The following is a 16,191-nucleotide window of genomic DNA, read 5'->3' as shown; positions in this document are numbered from 1 at the left end:
CAAATGGTGTTGGGAATATTGGACAGCACCTGAAAAAAAATGAAACTAGACCACCAACTTACACCATTCACAAAAAATAAATTCAAAACGAATAAAAGACTGAAATGTAAGTTGTGAAAACATAAGCATCCTAGAAGAAAACATAGGCAATAAGCTCTCTGACATTACTCGCAGCAATATATTTGCTGATTTATCTCCACGGGCAAGTGAAATAAAAGACAGGATAAACAAGTGAGACTATATCAAACTAAAAAGCTTCTGCACAGCTAAAGACAATAAGAACAGAATAAAAAGACAAACTACACAATAGGAGAACATATTTGACAATACGTCTGATAAGAGGTTAATAACCAAAATTTATAAAGAACTTGTAAAACTCAACCCCAGGAAGATACATAATCCAATCAAGAATTGGGCAAAAAGAAATGAATAGACACTTCCCCAAAGACGACAAACAGATGGCCAATAGGCAGATAAAAAAAAAAAAGTTCAACATCACTAATCATTAGAGAAATGCAAATTAAAATTACAATGAGATATCACCTCACACCAGTCAGAATGGTGCTTATTAACAAAACAACACATAATAAGTTCTGGAGAGAATGTGGAGAAAAGGGACCCTCTTGCATAACTGGTGGCAATGCAGACTGGTGCAGCCACTGTGGAAAACAGTATGAAGATTCCTCAAAAAATTAAAAATAGAACAGCCTTTTGACCCAGCCATCCCACTTTTAGAAATATATTCCAAATATATTTCCACATCAATGATTCAAAAAAAGAAATGCATCCCCATGTTTATGGCAGAATTGTTTACAATAGCCAAGATCTGGAAACAGCCCAAGTGTTCATCAGTGGATGAGTGGATTAACAGCTGTGGTACATATACACAATGGAATACTATGGGGCCATGAAAAAGAAGAAAATCTTACTTTTTGCGACAACATGTATGGAACAGGAAACTATTATGTTAAGTGAAATAAGCCAGGCAGAGAAAGAAAAATACCATATGACTTCACTCATTTGAGGAATCCAATGAACAATATGAACTAAAGAATGGAAGAGATGGGATCAAAGGGTTCAGAGGGAAAGTGGACAGAGGAAAAGAGGAAGGTAGGATGGGATGAGAGCAGTAAAGCAAAAATAAGGAGGAGGACAGTGTGGGAAGGAGGGCTAGAGGGATATGGTGGGGAAGAAGGGAAAGGGGGGAGAACTTTGGGAAGACACTAGAATTCATGTACACCCAATAAATTAAAATAAAATAAAATAAAATTCTTGGAGCATAAAGTGGTATCTGAAAATAGTCTAGGGTAAAACACAAATACAGAGTCCTATAGAATATAACTGGATACAATGAAGCTTCTGTCTATGGTCAGATTTTGCACCTTAATAGATACATTAATAAGAACAAGATTTCTTTTGGAAATTCATACTTTAAAATATTTCTGTAATTAGAGTTGCAGGGAAGGGTACTTCAAGACCAAAATAACCTCAGTGTCACCAGGAACAACAGCATAAGCACACAGTAAAGAAGGAAAATTATACTTTATTTTCCTCAAGTTCAGATGCTAAGCTTTTCTCCCAAGTCCTACCTGTAGCATTTCCACTGTTGACCCCTGCAACCGATGCTCCAGATCTGAGATGAGATCTCTCACCAACTGGCTCTGCTGGACCAGCTCACTCTCATCCTCTTCCAGGTCACAGAGAATCTCTTCCTCAACCTCCTCCAGCTTTTGTCGGTCAATTAGCTCTTTATTGTCCAGGATACCTCTCAATTTTATAGAACACTTCTGAACATGCTGGCTTTCACATTGTATATGACTCTTTAGAATTGAGAAAAAGAAAAATGGACTCATGCTATCAGGCAGAGATAAAGCCAATAAAAAAATTATTTAATTTGGGAAGGGGGATAAAGCAGAGGAGTGATTCTTGTGGAGGCTGACGTTTCCTATTATTTCTCTTTATCACATTCCAAAAACCATGGACTCAAGTTTAAATTATTAAGGCTAACCCTGAACCAAACTGAGACACCTGGGTGTAGCATAACTATCACACAGCTGCCCAGGACAGTCATGCCACTTTGCATTACTCCTTACTCTCTCACCACTCTCGTTCTAACACTAAACACCAGGGACAGCGCCATGACCTCTGGAAGCATTAAAGACTCAAAATATTGACATAAATTTATAAAGAATTCACTATCCATCCTCACCAGATTCTCTATGAGAATAACAAACCTACAAATATTTGTGTTAATTTGTGAGATGTTTGTTTTTAGCCCACTCCTATCAGAGAAAAGATAAAGAATGCCTAATCAATGACTCTGGACATATCAGCTCAGGGAACAAAGAGGAAGGGAGCTCTTTGTGACTAACACCCAAGGTTCTGCCCAGGTTCCTGTCTACCTCAGAAAGTGTCTCCTCCTACCTTCCAGGAAGTTTTCTCCTCTCTGATGTCAGCTCCCAACTTCTCAGCATTCTGCTGCTCTGTTCTCAGCTAGTCCAGAGCTGCCTGGAGCTTCCTCTGGGAGAGAGAAATCACACCCAAGTCAAGATATGGCCTTTCTCGCATCAGTGTAGAAGATACATTGGGAAGAAATGAGTCTGATCCCTAAAGAGATTAGAGTTGACAACAACTATGTGAATCTGTGACTTGAACGAAAGCTACATTAGTGAATGAATTCTTTAAGACAAGTGATAGAGGTCAACATCCCCATGTCAAGAGGGGTTTAATAAGTTGTACACTTAAACCCTGTGTGGTTTTGTGAAACAATGTCAACCACATAAGTTCAACTAATAAAAAATTAATTAAAAATATTACTATTACTCCATATCCAAAAAAAAAGATATACAGAGAAGTCTGATTCTCTTTGTCTTAAAAAACGAAGCATGAGCCTGTAATAAGGAGGAACTTTGGTTCCCACCAACCCAGCTGTGCAGTTACTCTCCTGTTTAAAGGGGAAATGACAACTTTGTTTGGGCACTGTTGGTCAAATACGTTTGTATATATGATATATAACTTTGCTCTCTTATAGTTTGTATTGGGTGTGGGGGAAAGGCTATAAGCAGGCTGGGTCATTATAGCCTAAGGTTTAGTTTTAATACTGAGCTTTTCCCCACACCCTTGACTGATTGCATGATGTGGGGTGGTGCATGCTCATGAGGAATCCCCTTATGCCTCAGATATGTGACTTTGTATCACAGACTTACTTGTTTGTATAGTGGATTAAAGATTTTGATTTCTATACTATAAAGTGGGGCAGACTGGGAGCTTGCTCTCTCGGTTCCTGCTATCACCATTGCAGGGGCCTTTCTGATCCCTTGTCCTTCATGGGAAAAGCAAGTTCTCTGCTTTTCCCTTGTCTTCTTTTGTGGTTTGCCTGTCTTGGTGAGACACCAATAAACAGAATGGCCCATCATCCTCTGACTCCACCATTTCTTTACCATCTGCCTGAATTCAATGGGAACCTGCATTTTAATGGCCATGGTGGTGGCTCCTGGCCATACAACTGGCATAGTTTGTGGCAGGATTCGGAAATTTATATGGGACCACCACCCTGAGGGGTGCGGTAAAGGACTGGTTACTGTTTTGGCTCCCTATTGTTTTCTTTTAGGGGCCATGGGCTGCGTGTTTTTTTCTCAAGAGGAAACCAGGAGTTCTGTATGAGAAGCTGCCCAGGAAAAGAGGCTGGAGTTGGAGCGAGTACTGGAGAAGGAATTACGGGTTCGTGAGTTGTAGTTTGCCCTGTTAGCTGAATGTTTGCACTGGCATTTGTTGGAGAAACAACTGTGGATTCAAGAACTCAAATCTGGCCCTGGCCGGTTGGCTTAGCGGTAGAGTGTCGGCCTAGCGTGCGGAGGACCTGGGTTCGATTCCCGGCCAGGGCACATAGGAGAAGCGCCCATTTGCTTCTCCACCCCTCCGCCGCGCTTTCCTCTCTGTCTCTCTCTTCCCCTCCCGCAGCCAAGGCTCCATTGGAGCAAAGATGGCCCGGGCGCTGGGGATGGCTCTGTGGCCTCTGCCCCAGGCGCTAGAGTGGCTCTGGTCGCAATATGGCGGCGCCCAGGATGGGCAGAGCATCGCCCCCTGGTGGGCAGAGCGTCGCCCCATGGTGGGCGTGCCGGGTGGATCCCGGTCGGGTGCATGCGGGAGTCTGTCTGACTGTCTCTCCCCGTTTCCAGCTTCAGAAAAATGAAAAAAAAAAAAAAAAAAAAAAAAAAAAAAAAAAAAAAAAAGGAACTCAAATCTCAGCTTCTGGCCAAAGCCAGCAGCCACAGGAGCCTAAATGGTCACCAAAGGAGCAGCAGCATCTGTGCTGGTGAATTGGCTTTGAGACTGCGGAAGCAAGTGCTTGCAACTATTCTTCTGAAGATGAGAAGTCACAGGCTGAAGCTACCATATGTACATGGAGAGCTGGACCAGTGGTCGCCAAGAAGGTATAAATGCAGCAGTGAAAAGTCCCTCAGGGGCAGCCACAGCCTTCTGTCCAGGTAATGGAACACTCTGTGGTTCAGCCCTATACCCAGGCAGAGATGATGGAGTTGGGGGCACAATTTAGGCAGAAACCTATTGAATTTCTGGTAGCCTGGTTACTACTATTATGTGACATAGGGATGAATGGCATCATGCTCTCCAGAACAAAGATGGAGAATTGGCTGCCATTACCACACAGAGATGGAGAATTGGCTGCCATTACCTCCTCCTTGAGGCAGCATCCTCAGAACTGCCATGGCAACCCAGGAGACCATACCCTATTACAGGGGTTGGGAACCTATGGCTTGTGAGCCAGATGTGGCTTTTTTGATGGCTGCATCTTGCTCGCAGACATCTTTAATAAAAATATAATAACGTTAAAAATATAAAACATTCTCATGTATTATAATCCATTCATTTCCTACCATTCATGTTCATGGTTGCAGATGGCTGGAGCCAATCACAGCTGTCCTTTGGGACAACAACAAATTTTTATTGGATAATGCATAACATACATGGGTCATTGTATAGCTCTCATGGAATTATATTTTAAAATATGTGGCGTTCATGGCTCTCTCAGCCAGAAAGTTTCCTGACACCTGCCATATTAGAATGGGTGATGGCTGCCATTTGTATGGTCTGGCAGAATGCTGGAGAATTTCCAGGGGCAATGAGATGATGGCAGTGCTATAGTGAGTTAGTAAAGGTCCTTCGGGAACTAGGTATGAAGAATGCTGTTTTTGTAGGCAGAGGCACAGACTCCCAACTCACACCACTGAACTGGATTACAAACTAATTTATGAACAATCAGTGTGAAAAATGAACTCTGGACAACAAGAACAGCTCTCAAAAACCAAGGAGTAAAGAAGGAGCCACAACAAACCTGGTAGAGACCGCCTGAATCTCCCCTGCTTACAGGAACAGAGGGGGGCTTCCAAAAAAAGGTGGAGAGAGACAGACAGATGGTGAAGGGCAGAGGAAGGTAGGGGATGACCTGAAAAGCTGACTTATCCAGTGCTGGAGGTGGCCAAAGCTGGGGGAGGGGCTGATCCTTCCACAAAACAAAAGTCTGAAATGCTTCTGGTTCACAGATCTCCAGACATCTCTCCAGCTCCAATCAGCACAATAAGACACAGCTGAAAACAAGAAGTGGGGAAGAGGGGCAGCAACTCAGGTCTCCATGAAGATCTAAGATACACTACCTCCTACTGAAGCTGAGAAAACACCCTGCCCCCAGAGAGAGTAACTAGCAGAAGACGACTTCAAAGTCTCAGGTAACAGTCACCACATTCCTGGATACAGTTTCAAATAAGCCCCTGGCTGAGATCAGTAAACAAGACTATCACTTGTTAAGAAAACAAACAAATCAAGACTTCAAAGCAGCCCAAATTTGAAAGTAGATTACAAATAATAGCTGATACCAACCCAAGAAGACCTGGAAATAACACAATTGAAAACTGGAGGCAGATAACACCCAGCTTAGACTCAACCAGCTCTACAAACAAAACACCAAAACACAGAGACATAATGAGAAGACACACAAGTGCAATCCAAATGAAACCACAAGAGAAACATACAAAAAATGAACTGAATAATATGGAAATAACAAAATTTCTAGATGCGGAGTTCAAAATAATAATTGTAAGGATACTTAGAGATCTTAGAACAACAATGGATGGTCATTACAAACACCTAAATAAAGAAATAGCAAGTATAAAAAAGAATATTGAAATATTAAAAAACAATCAGCTGAGAAATACAATATCAGAAATGAAGAACACAATGGAAGAAATTAAAAATGGAATGGATGGAGCTGATAATAAAATCAGCAAGTTGGAGGACAAATGGAATGCAGGCATGAGAGCAGAGAAGAAAAAAGGAAAGAGACTCAAAAAGTCTGAGGAAACTCTTAAAAAGCTCTGTGACAACATGAAGAGAAATAACATCCACATCATAGGTGTTCCTGAAGAGGAAAAGCAAGAACAAGGGATAGAGACTTTGTTCAATTATATCATAGCTGAAAACTTCCATAAATGAACACAGGAGAAACTTTTATAAGTTCAAGAAGCACAGAGAACTCCATTAAAGAGAAACCCAAAGAAACCTACACCAGACACATCATAATTAAAATACCAAGCTAAGTGATAAAAAGAAAATATTAAAAGCTGCTAGAGAAAAAAAGGCTATCATCTACAAAGCAGCCCCCATAAAGATGACATCAGACTTCTCAAGAAACACTTGAAGCCAGAAGGGAATGGCAAAAAATATTCAAAGTAATGCAGAACAAGATCTTACAACCAAGACTACTTTATCCAGCAAGGCTATCATTTAAAATTGAAGGAGAAATAAAAAGCTTTACAGACAAAAAACAACTCAAGGAATTCATTACAACCAAACCAATGCTGCAGGGAATGTTAATGGGCTTGTTATAAACTGATCAAAGTGAAAAAAATATATAGCAAAAGAGGAATACAGCTTTAAAGAATAAAATGGCAATAAACAACTACATATCAATAATAACCTTAAATGTAAATGGATTAAATAATCCAATCAAAAGACATAGGGTAGCTGCATGGATAAGAAAACAGGACTCGTACATATGCTATCTAAAAGAGACACACCTTAAAACAAAAGATGCATATAGACTGAAGGTAAAAGGATGAAAAAAAATTTTATGCTAATATTAAAAAAGAATCAGTCAGAGATGATGAAAAAAAGCTGGGGTAGCAATACAAATAACAGACAAAATGGACTTTAAAACAAAGGCAATAGTAAGAGATAAAGCAGGCCACTACATAAAGATAAAGGGAGCGATCCAACAGGAAGATATAACTATTATAAATATCTACACACCTAATATAGGAGCAGCTAAATATATAAAGCAGACTTTGATGGATATAAAGGGTGAGATCAACAGCAATACTATAATAGTAGAGGATTTCAATACCCTACTAACATTACTAGATAAATCCTCAAGAAAAAAATTAACAACAACAACAACAAAAAACAGACTTAAAGGACACACTAGATCAACTAGATTTAATAGATATCTTCAGAACTTTTCTGAAGCAGCAGAATATACATTCTATTCAAGTGCTAATGGTACATTCTCTAAGATAGACCACATGTTAGGGCACAAAAGTGGTCTAAACAAATTTAAGAAGATTGAAATCATATCAAACACTTTCTCTGATCACAATGGTTTGAAACTAGAAATCAACTACAACAGAAAAACTGAAAAAATACTCAAACACTTGAAAACTAAATAGCAGGTTGTTAGATAACAAATGGATTAAGAATGAGATCAAAGAAGAAATAAAATATTTCTAGAAACAAATGATAATGAGCATACTCAAAATTTATGGCACACAGCGAAAGCAGTCCTGAGAGGGAAGTTTATAGCACTACAGGCACACTTTAAGAAGCTAGAAAAAGCTTAAATAAACAACTTAACTCTCCATCTAAAAGAACTAGAAAAAGAACAGCAAGTAAAGCCCAAATATAGTAGAAGGAAGGAAATAATAAAGATCAGAACAGAAATAAATAACATAGAGGCTAAAGAAACAATACAGAGAATCAATGAAACTAGGAGCTGGTTCTTTGAAAAGGTAAACAAGATTGAAAAATCTTTAACCAGAGTCACCAAGAAAAAAAGAGAGAGGACTCAAATAAATAAAATTAGAAATGAGAGTGGAGAAATAACAACTGATACAACAGAAATACAAAATATTGTAAGAAAACATTATGACAACCTGTATGCCAAAAAACTAGACAACCTGGATGAAATGGACAAATTTCTTGAAACATACAATCTTCCAAAAATCAATCTGGAAGAATCAGAAAACCTAAACAGACCAATTATACCAAATGAGATTGAAACAGTTATCAAAATACTCCCAACAAAGAGAAGTCCTGGGCCTGATGGCTTCACAAGTGAATTCTACCAACTATTCAAAGAAAAAATGACTCCTATCCTTCTCAAGCTATTTCAAAAAATACAAGAGGAAGGAAAACTTTAAAGCTTCTTTTATGAGGTGAGTATAATTCTGATTCCACAACCAGGCAAAGACAACATAAAGAAAGAAAATTATAGGCCAATATCCCTGATGAATTTAGATGCTAAAATCCTCAACAAAATATTAGCAAACTGGATCCAGCAATATATGAAACAAATCATACACCATGATCAAGTGGGATTTTTCTGGGGAGGCAAGGCTGGTAAAATATTCGCAAATCAATCAATGTGATTCATCACATAAACAAAAGGAAGGAGAAAAACCACATGATAGTTTCAATAGTTGCAGAAAAAGCATTTGATAAAATCCAGCACCCATTCATGATCAAAACTCTCAGCAAAGTGGGAATACAGGCAACATACCTCAACATAATAAAAACCATCTATGACAAACCCACAGCCAACATCACCTCAATGGGCAAAAATTAAAAGCAATCCTTTTATGATCAGGAAAAAGGCAGGGGTACCCTCTTTTACCACTCTTATTCAACATAGTCCTGGAAGCCCTAGCCACAGTAATCAGACAAGAAGAAGAAATAAAAGGCATTCAAGTTAGAAAAGAAGAAATAAAACTATCATTATTTGTAGATGATATGATATTGTATATAGAAAACTCTAAAGTCTCAGTCAAAAAACTACTGGACCTGATAAATGAATTCAGCAAGGAGGCAGAATATAAAATTAATACTCAGAAATCAGAGGAATTTTTATACACCAACAATAAAAAGTCAGAAAAAGAAATTAAGGAAACAATCCCCTTCACTAGTACAACCAAAAAAATAAAGTACCCAGAAGTAAATTTAACCAAGGTAACTATAGACTTGTACTTGCAAAATTATAAAACATTGATAAAAAGAATTCAAGGAAGATACAAACAAGTAGAAGCATATACCGTGCTCATGGTTAGGAAGAATAAACATCATTGAAATGTCTATATTACCCAAAGCAATTTATAAATTCAATGCAATACTAATTAAAATACCAATGACATACTTTAAAGATATAGATCACATATTCCAAATATTTATATGGAACCAAAAAACAACATGAATAGTCTCAGCAATCTTAAAAAAGAAGAATAAAGTGGGAGGTATTACACTTCCTGATATCAAATTATACTACAAGGCCATTGTATTCAAAACAGCTTGGTACTGGCATAAGAACAGTCATATAGATCAATGGAACAGAACAGAGAACCCAGAAATAAACCCACAGCTCTATGGACAACTGATATTTGACAAAGGAGGTAAGGGCATACAATGGAGTAAAGACAGCCTCTTTAATAAATGCGGTTGGGAAAATTGTGCAGCTACCTGCAAAAAAATGAAACTAGATCACCACTTACACCAGGGGTCTCAAACTCACGGCCCGCGGGCCGCACGCGACCTGCCCACCAATTTTGTGCGGCCCGCAGACTAATCAAACTTCATGGATTAGTCTGCGGGCCAGTCTGCGGCCGCACAAAATTGGTGGGCGGGCCGCATGTGGCCCGCGGGCCGCGAGTTTGAGACCCCTGACTTACACCATTCAAAAAAATAAACTCAAAATGGATAAAAGACTTAAATGTAAGCCGTGAAATCATAAGCATCTTAGAAAAAACATAGGCAGTAAACTCTCCAACATCTCTCACAGCAATATATTTGCTGATTTATCTCCACATGCAAGTGAAATAAAAGACAGAATAAACAAACGGCATTACATCAAACTAAAAAGCTTTTGCACAGCCAAAGACAATAAGAACAGAATAAAAAGACAAACTACACAATGGGAGAACATATTTGACAATACATCTGATAAGGGGTTAATAACCAAAATTTATAAAGAACTTGTAAATCTCAACCCCAGGAATGCAAACAATCCAATCAAAAATGGGGAAAAGAAATGAATAGACACTTCTACAAACAGGACATACAGATGGCCAATAGGCATATGAAAAAAATGCTCAACATCACTAATCATTAGAGAAATGCAAATTAAAACCACAATGAGATATCACCTCACACCAGTCAGAATGGCGCTCATCAACAAAACAACACAGAATAAATGCTGGCCAGGATGTGGAGAAAAGGGAACCCTCCTGCACTGCTGGTGGAAATGCAGACTGGTGCAGCCTCTGTGGAAAACAGTATGGAGATTCCTCAAAATATTAAAAACCAAACTGCCTTTTGACCCAGCTATACCATTTTTAGGAATATACCCTAAGATCACCATAGAACTGTTCCAAAAGAAGAAATGCACCCCCATGTTTATGGCAGCATTTTTCACAATAGCAAAGATGTAGAAACAGCCCAAGTGTCCGTCAGTGGACGAGTGGATTACAAAGCTTTGGTACATATATATTATGGAATACTACTCAGCCATAAAAAATGATGAAATTGGATCATTTACAATAACATGGATGGACCTTGATAACATTATATGGAGTGAAATAAGTAAATCAGAAAAAACTAAGAACTATATGAATCCATACATAGATGGGACATAAAAATGAGACTCAGAGACATGGACAAGAATGTGATGGTAATGGGGAAATGGGAAGTTGGGGGGTTGTGAGGGGGCAAGAAAGGAGAGAGAAGGAGTGGGGGAAGGGGAGGGGCACAAAGAAAACCAGATAGAAGGTGACATAAGACAATTTGACTTTGGGTGAGGGGTATGCAACATAATCAAATGTCAAAATAATGTGGAGGCCCTGGCCGGTTGGCTCAGTGTTAGAGCGTCGGCCTGGTGTGCAGAAGTCCCGGGTTTGATTCCTGGCCAGGGCACACAGGAGAGGCGCCCATCTGCTTCTCCACCCCTCCCCCTCTCCTTCCTCTCTGTCTCTCTCTTCCCCTCCCGTAGCTAAAGCTCCATTGGAGTAAAGATGGCCCGGGCACTGGGGATGTCTCTGTGGCCTCTGCCTCAGGTGCTAGAGTGGCTCTGGTCGCAACATGGCGACGCCCAGGATGGGCAGAACATTGCCCCCTGGTGGGCAGAGCATCGCCCCTGGTGGGCGTGCCGGGTGGATCCCGGTTGGGCGCATGTGGGCCTCTGTGTGACTGTCTCTCCCCATTTCCAGCTTCAGAAAAATACAAAATAATAATAATAATAATAATAATAATAATGTGGAGATGTTTTCTCTGAACATATGTACCCTGATTTATCAATGTCACTGCATTAAAATTAATAAAAATAAAAAAAAAATTTTAAATGAATGCTTTTTTCAATCCTGCATCCCATGGGCCAGACAAGGAAGTGTTTACAGCAAAAATGAGGGAATTTATCCTTGCTAGCGCCCTGTAAGCCCTTTTTGGGTCATTTGTGGCTATCTTGGGCCCCTATTTGTGGAAGCCCATCAATCCAGTTACACAGTTGGTAGCAGAGTTGGGAGAGCTGGAGGCCCCTCAGGATCATAAAGCAGTGAGGGCTGCTGCCTATGTTGCCCCTCCCCCCAATTAACAAGGGAAACGGGCCTATAAAGGTTACCCGAACACAGATGTGGGTATATTTGATTGCAGCTGGAGGAGATAAGGGGAAATTAGATGGCCAGTCTAATAAAATTTTTTGGAGCTTTAGCAACAGCTTAAACCAGAGCAGAAGTTCCAGCCACTGAGACAAAAGGCTCCAGCAGCTACCAATAAAAAGTTTGGTGCACGGGCAGCTCGGTTATGAGATTATATGATAAAGAAGCTGAGGAACAGGAGAACACCCAAGACCCATTGTACCAGTTTGAATAGGAAAAGGGCCAAGGGACCCGTCTAACTTTTCACACAGGGGACCAATTCACAGTCCCTCAGACTGTTGGAGGGCTGGATTATAATAAAAACTATGAACAAATCCCTATGCACACTGCACATATCTTATTTTAAAGTAAAAAAAAAAAAATACAGGAACAAATACAATATTTAAAATAAAGAACAAGTAAATTTAAATTAACAAACTGACCAGTATTTCAATGGAAACTATGGGCCTGCTTTTGGCTAATGAGCTCATCAATGTGCTCTTCTTACTGACCACCAACGAAAGAGGTGCCCCTTCCGGAAGTGCGGCGTGGGCCGGATAAATGGCCTCAGGGGGCCACATGCAGCCCGCAGGCCATAGTTTGGGGACCTCTGATATAGTATTTGAGAGAGCCTGAGAGTATACTGAGGCAAAAGTTCTGGTATGTCTGGAATGCTCCTCCTTGGGGGGCTTGCCAGCTTCTTGGAATTCCTCTGTCTCAGGGGCAATAATCCAGTAAGGGTGAGGTTTGACAGATAAGTGGAATATCAAGAGGACAGTTTGGAATTCACATATCTATCATTTCTCAACTCTGGTTACATATAAAAGAAAGGCAGTTATTAATTTTATAATATATGGTGAGGGGTGATGAGGAGAAAGAGGAGAAAAAATTAGAAAATTATTGCTTCTTCTGAAGAGAACTCAAGAAAAGAACCTTTCCAAGCCAAGTCCCTCATCCAGTTAAGGAGGTCATCAGTTTTCGTGCTGTGAGGTGTGATCCAGGTGATGTCCTCAAAATCCTGAGTGAGGAAGTAAAAAAATTTTGCGAGGTAATAATTGTGAATTGCTTGCTGTGAGTGCCGAGTGGACAGAGTGACATGGTGATACATGGTCTCCTGGATGAGCCTCATTAGACGTGCTGGTCTGGTTCCTCTCAAATGGGAGGACATGTGGAGATTTTTAGAGACAGGGAACCTGTTGGTGTAAGTTTTTAGAAGGACTGAATATGTGTGGTTTAAAAGGAAGGGGGTTTGGAGAACATTTATGAGGAAATTTCTCGGGCTGAGGGGCAGCTTCTTCCTGCTGTCATCCCTACCTATTTGATATTTCCCTCAGGAAGTTCTCCTTGGGGTATTGGAGAATAGAAGTGTAGCAGCATTTGATTGTAGGTAATCTTACAGATTTCCCTCATCTGGACTTGTAGGAACTTGATAAAGAAGGGGGGCAAGTATTTTGAGATTAGGAATGCAGAGATAAGGAGGATTGTATAGCGGGAGTGAAAGTATTTTCATGGTAAAGTTAGAGATATTCTTTCTTAGCAGCCCTGGAGAGAGCAATTAGCTTGAGCTAAAAGAAATGTTTCATGTCTGTTTGTAGGCTCTTTTTCAGCCAAGAAGACCCAGCAATCTTGTCCCCTTATTATGTGAAGGGTAAAAAGACTGACAAATGTTAAGAGGTAAATGCTATTCGTTCTCCTGATTTTTCAGGGATATGGGAGAGCTTTAGGGTTAGGGGACCTGTGGGGGTTGAAAGATAGGATTTAGGAGGTTTGCTGATATAGGGTTTCAGATTTTTCTGTTTTGCGAGGGCAGGTTTCAGGGTTGGTGTGTAAGGTTAGGTAGATTTTTCAAATTTTCTGATTGGTGAAGGTTTGCTTGTGATTCTGTAAGAAACTAGTGAACAAGTGTAAGAGGCAAGGTCTAAAAGTTAGAAAAATAAAGAGGAGAGTGAGTGGATTAATGAAAGGCAATAGTCAAGACACCCAGTTTGTGTGAAACCACTGATTCCATGTTTACGAATTCACTGGGCTTCAGAGAGAGAGAGAGAAGAAACAAGACAGGGAAGTGGCCAGTACCCCTGCCCCTAGACCTATTTTTATAAAAATTCTTAAAGCAACAAGGAGAGGAATTACCTGTATAGCTCATATGGTCCTTAGATTGACAGGTAGTGTACTAGGAACTGGAAGAGGCTCATGAGGTGGGATTAGATTGATATTTGGGGTGAGATAGATTAGGGTACAGGTTTTTATTTAATTAGTAGAGAGACACAGATAGGTGTTGGTCCCACATGAGTAGAAAGTCCCTGATTGGATGAGGAAGGTTGAGAGGTGCAGTAGGAGTTGTCAGGATTATGGTGTGTGGACCTGTCCATGTGAAAGTCAGTCCTTGGGTGATGTAATGCTGGAAGCAACTCTTTGACAGTCTTTGAACAGTTTTCTGAGTAACCTATAAATCCTGCAAGTACTTCGGGAAAGGGTGGTTACATTTTTACACTTTGCAGTTAGAGTTCAAGTCCTACTGATCATGGCTTCAAGCTGTAATTAACAGCAGGTCCCAACCTACAATAGGCATGGGGCATTCAGATGAGGAATAAAGGAGATACTATGCATTAAATAAGGTAACAAAATCAGACTGTCAATACCCATAGTAGAGACCTTTGAGGGATAAATAAAACTTAAATATTCTGGCAAGGCATAGTAGATGGCCCTTGTGTTTATGAGAAATGAGATCAGTTTATCTGCTACTTGGAAGAAATACCTTAAGCTCATGAATGATGTCCTTCAGCCTTCACTGGCAATTCCCAGCATTCTGGGCAAGGTCAGGTCACAGGTAGCTGGAGCAGGGCTAGAAGAGACTCAACCCTCCTTCCATGGAGCAAGGGGGCAGCTTACTTTCTTGTGTCCCTCTTTCCACAACAATGATGTGTCCCTTGATGGGGCCAGAAAGCCTGGAAGGCTTCAGTTCAATGACCTTTCTTTCCACTCTGGAGCAGGGCCCTGATGGAATCCTATGAAGCCCTTTAGGGCACTGGAGCCTTTAAGAGCATATGCCAAAAGTTGTATTTCCTGACCTCTTTTGGGCCTTATTTACCTTTTCTGTTACTTCCTTGGCTATTACAGACCTTAAAAGCCATGCTCAGAAGATCTCACTGAGGGGCTTGACTAAGAGAGCAAAATTGGGAATCCAGTGTCTCAAGAAGCCTATTAAACCAAGGAAAGAAAGGATTTGATTTGCAGTGGTAGGTGGTTGGAGACTGCGGAGGGTCTGAGTTTGATTTAGGGTGAGACCTCAGGTGGTGGGGGTTAAGGCAATGCCTAGATAGACTACAGACTGAGAATGAAGTTGAGCCTTTGCAAAGACACAATATCCCTTCACAGCAAAGAAGTTAAGAAGGGTGGTGGTGTGTCTCCTTGAGGCAGGCAGGGAGGGGCTGCAGAGGAGTAGGTTATCTACATATTGTAAGAGAGTACTAGTTTTGAGATTGCATGCTGCTAAATTCTGAGTTAGTGCTTGCCCAAACAGGTGTGGGCTGTTTTTGATCCCCCAGGGTAAGACAGTCCATGTAAAGGTAAACAGAAAGTAAGAGTCAGGGTGTAGAGTAATGGTAAAGAAGTTATTCTTGAGGTCTAGGACCTGTAGAGATTAGGGACTACTGGATGGAGGGGAATTACCACCTCATTGATTAGATGTAAGGCTTGTATGAGGCAATAAGCCCCTGAAGGTTTTCAAACAGCAAGGCTGGTGGTATTGCAGGGAGAGTCCATGGGGATGAGTAAGCCTTGATTTAAGAGGTGGGTAATTATTGGTGTGAGGCAGGGGTCCCCAAACTTTTTACATAGGGGGCCAGTTCACTGTCCCTCAGACCGTTGGAGGGCCACCACATATAGTGCTCCTCTCACTGACCATAAATGAAAGAGGTGCCTCTTCTGGAAGTGCAGTGGGGGGCCAGATAAATGGACTCAGGGGGCCGCATGCGGCCCAAGGGCTGTAGTTTGGGGACGCCTGGTTTAAGGCCTTAGAAACAGACACAGTTACACATTAAACAAAGACTTCACAAGTTATGAATTAAGAAATTTAAATGAGCGCACTTTACTTGTTTCAATTAAAATTATACTAGAGATATTTTCTGACAAAGAGACAAGACAGATTACTTACATAGCTTAATATACAATTCTGCTTTTTTAAAGTTTTTCAAGATGACAGGGAGTTGCCGGCATAGAGGGGAGGAAG

The 16,191-nt window shown here is 40.5% G+C and overlaps 1 protein-coding gene and 1 pseudogene across 4 annotated transcripts in view; both read right to left on the bottom strand.

Annotated features, from left to right (window-relative positions):
* The window catches only part of LOC136394159 (tripartite motif-containing protein 5-like), a 119,281-nt gene that overhangs the window by 67,501 nt on the left and 35,589 nt on the right, over positions 1 to 16,191 (bottom strand). The window lies entirely within an intron of this gene.
* The window catches only part of LOC136389678 (tripartite motif-containing protein 5-like), a 40,308-nt pseudogene that overhangs the window by 18,871 nt on the left and 5,246 nt on the right, over positions 1 to 16,191 (bottom strand).

Source organism: Saccopteryx leptura, chromosome 1 (assembly GCF_036850995.1).
Source record: "Saccopteryx leptura isolate mSacLep1 chromosome 1, mSacLep1_pri_phased_curated, whole genome shotgun sequence".
NCBI classification, from domain to species: domain Eukaryota; kingdom Metazoa; phylum Chordata; class Mammalia; order Chiroptera; family Emballonuridae; genus Saccopteryx; species Saccopteryx leptura.
The sequence above is the reverse complement of the archived record's forward strand: the minus strand, read 5'-3'. Positions and strand labels throughout refer to the sequence as shown.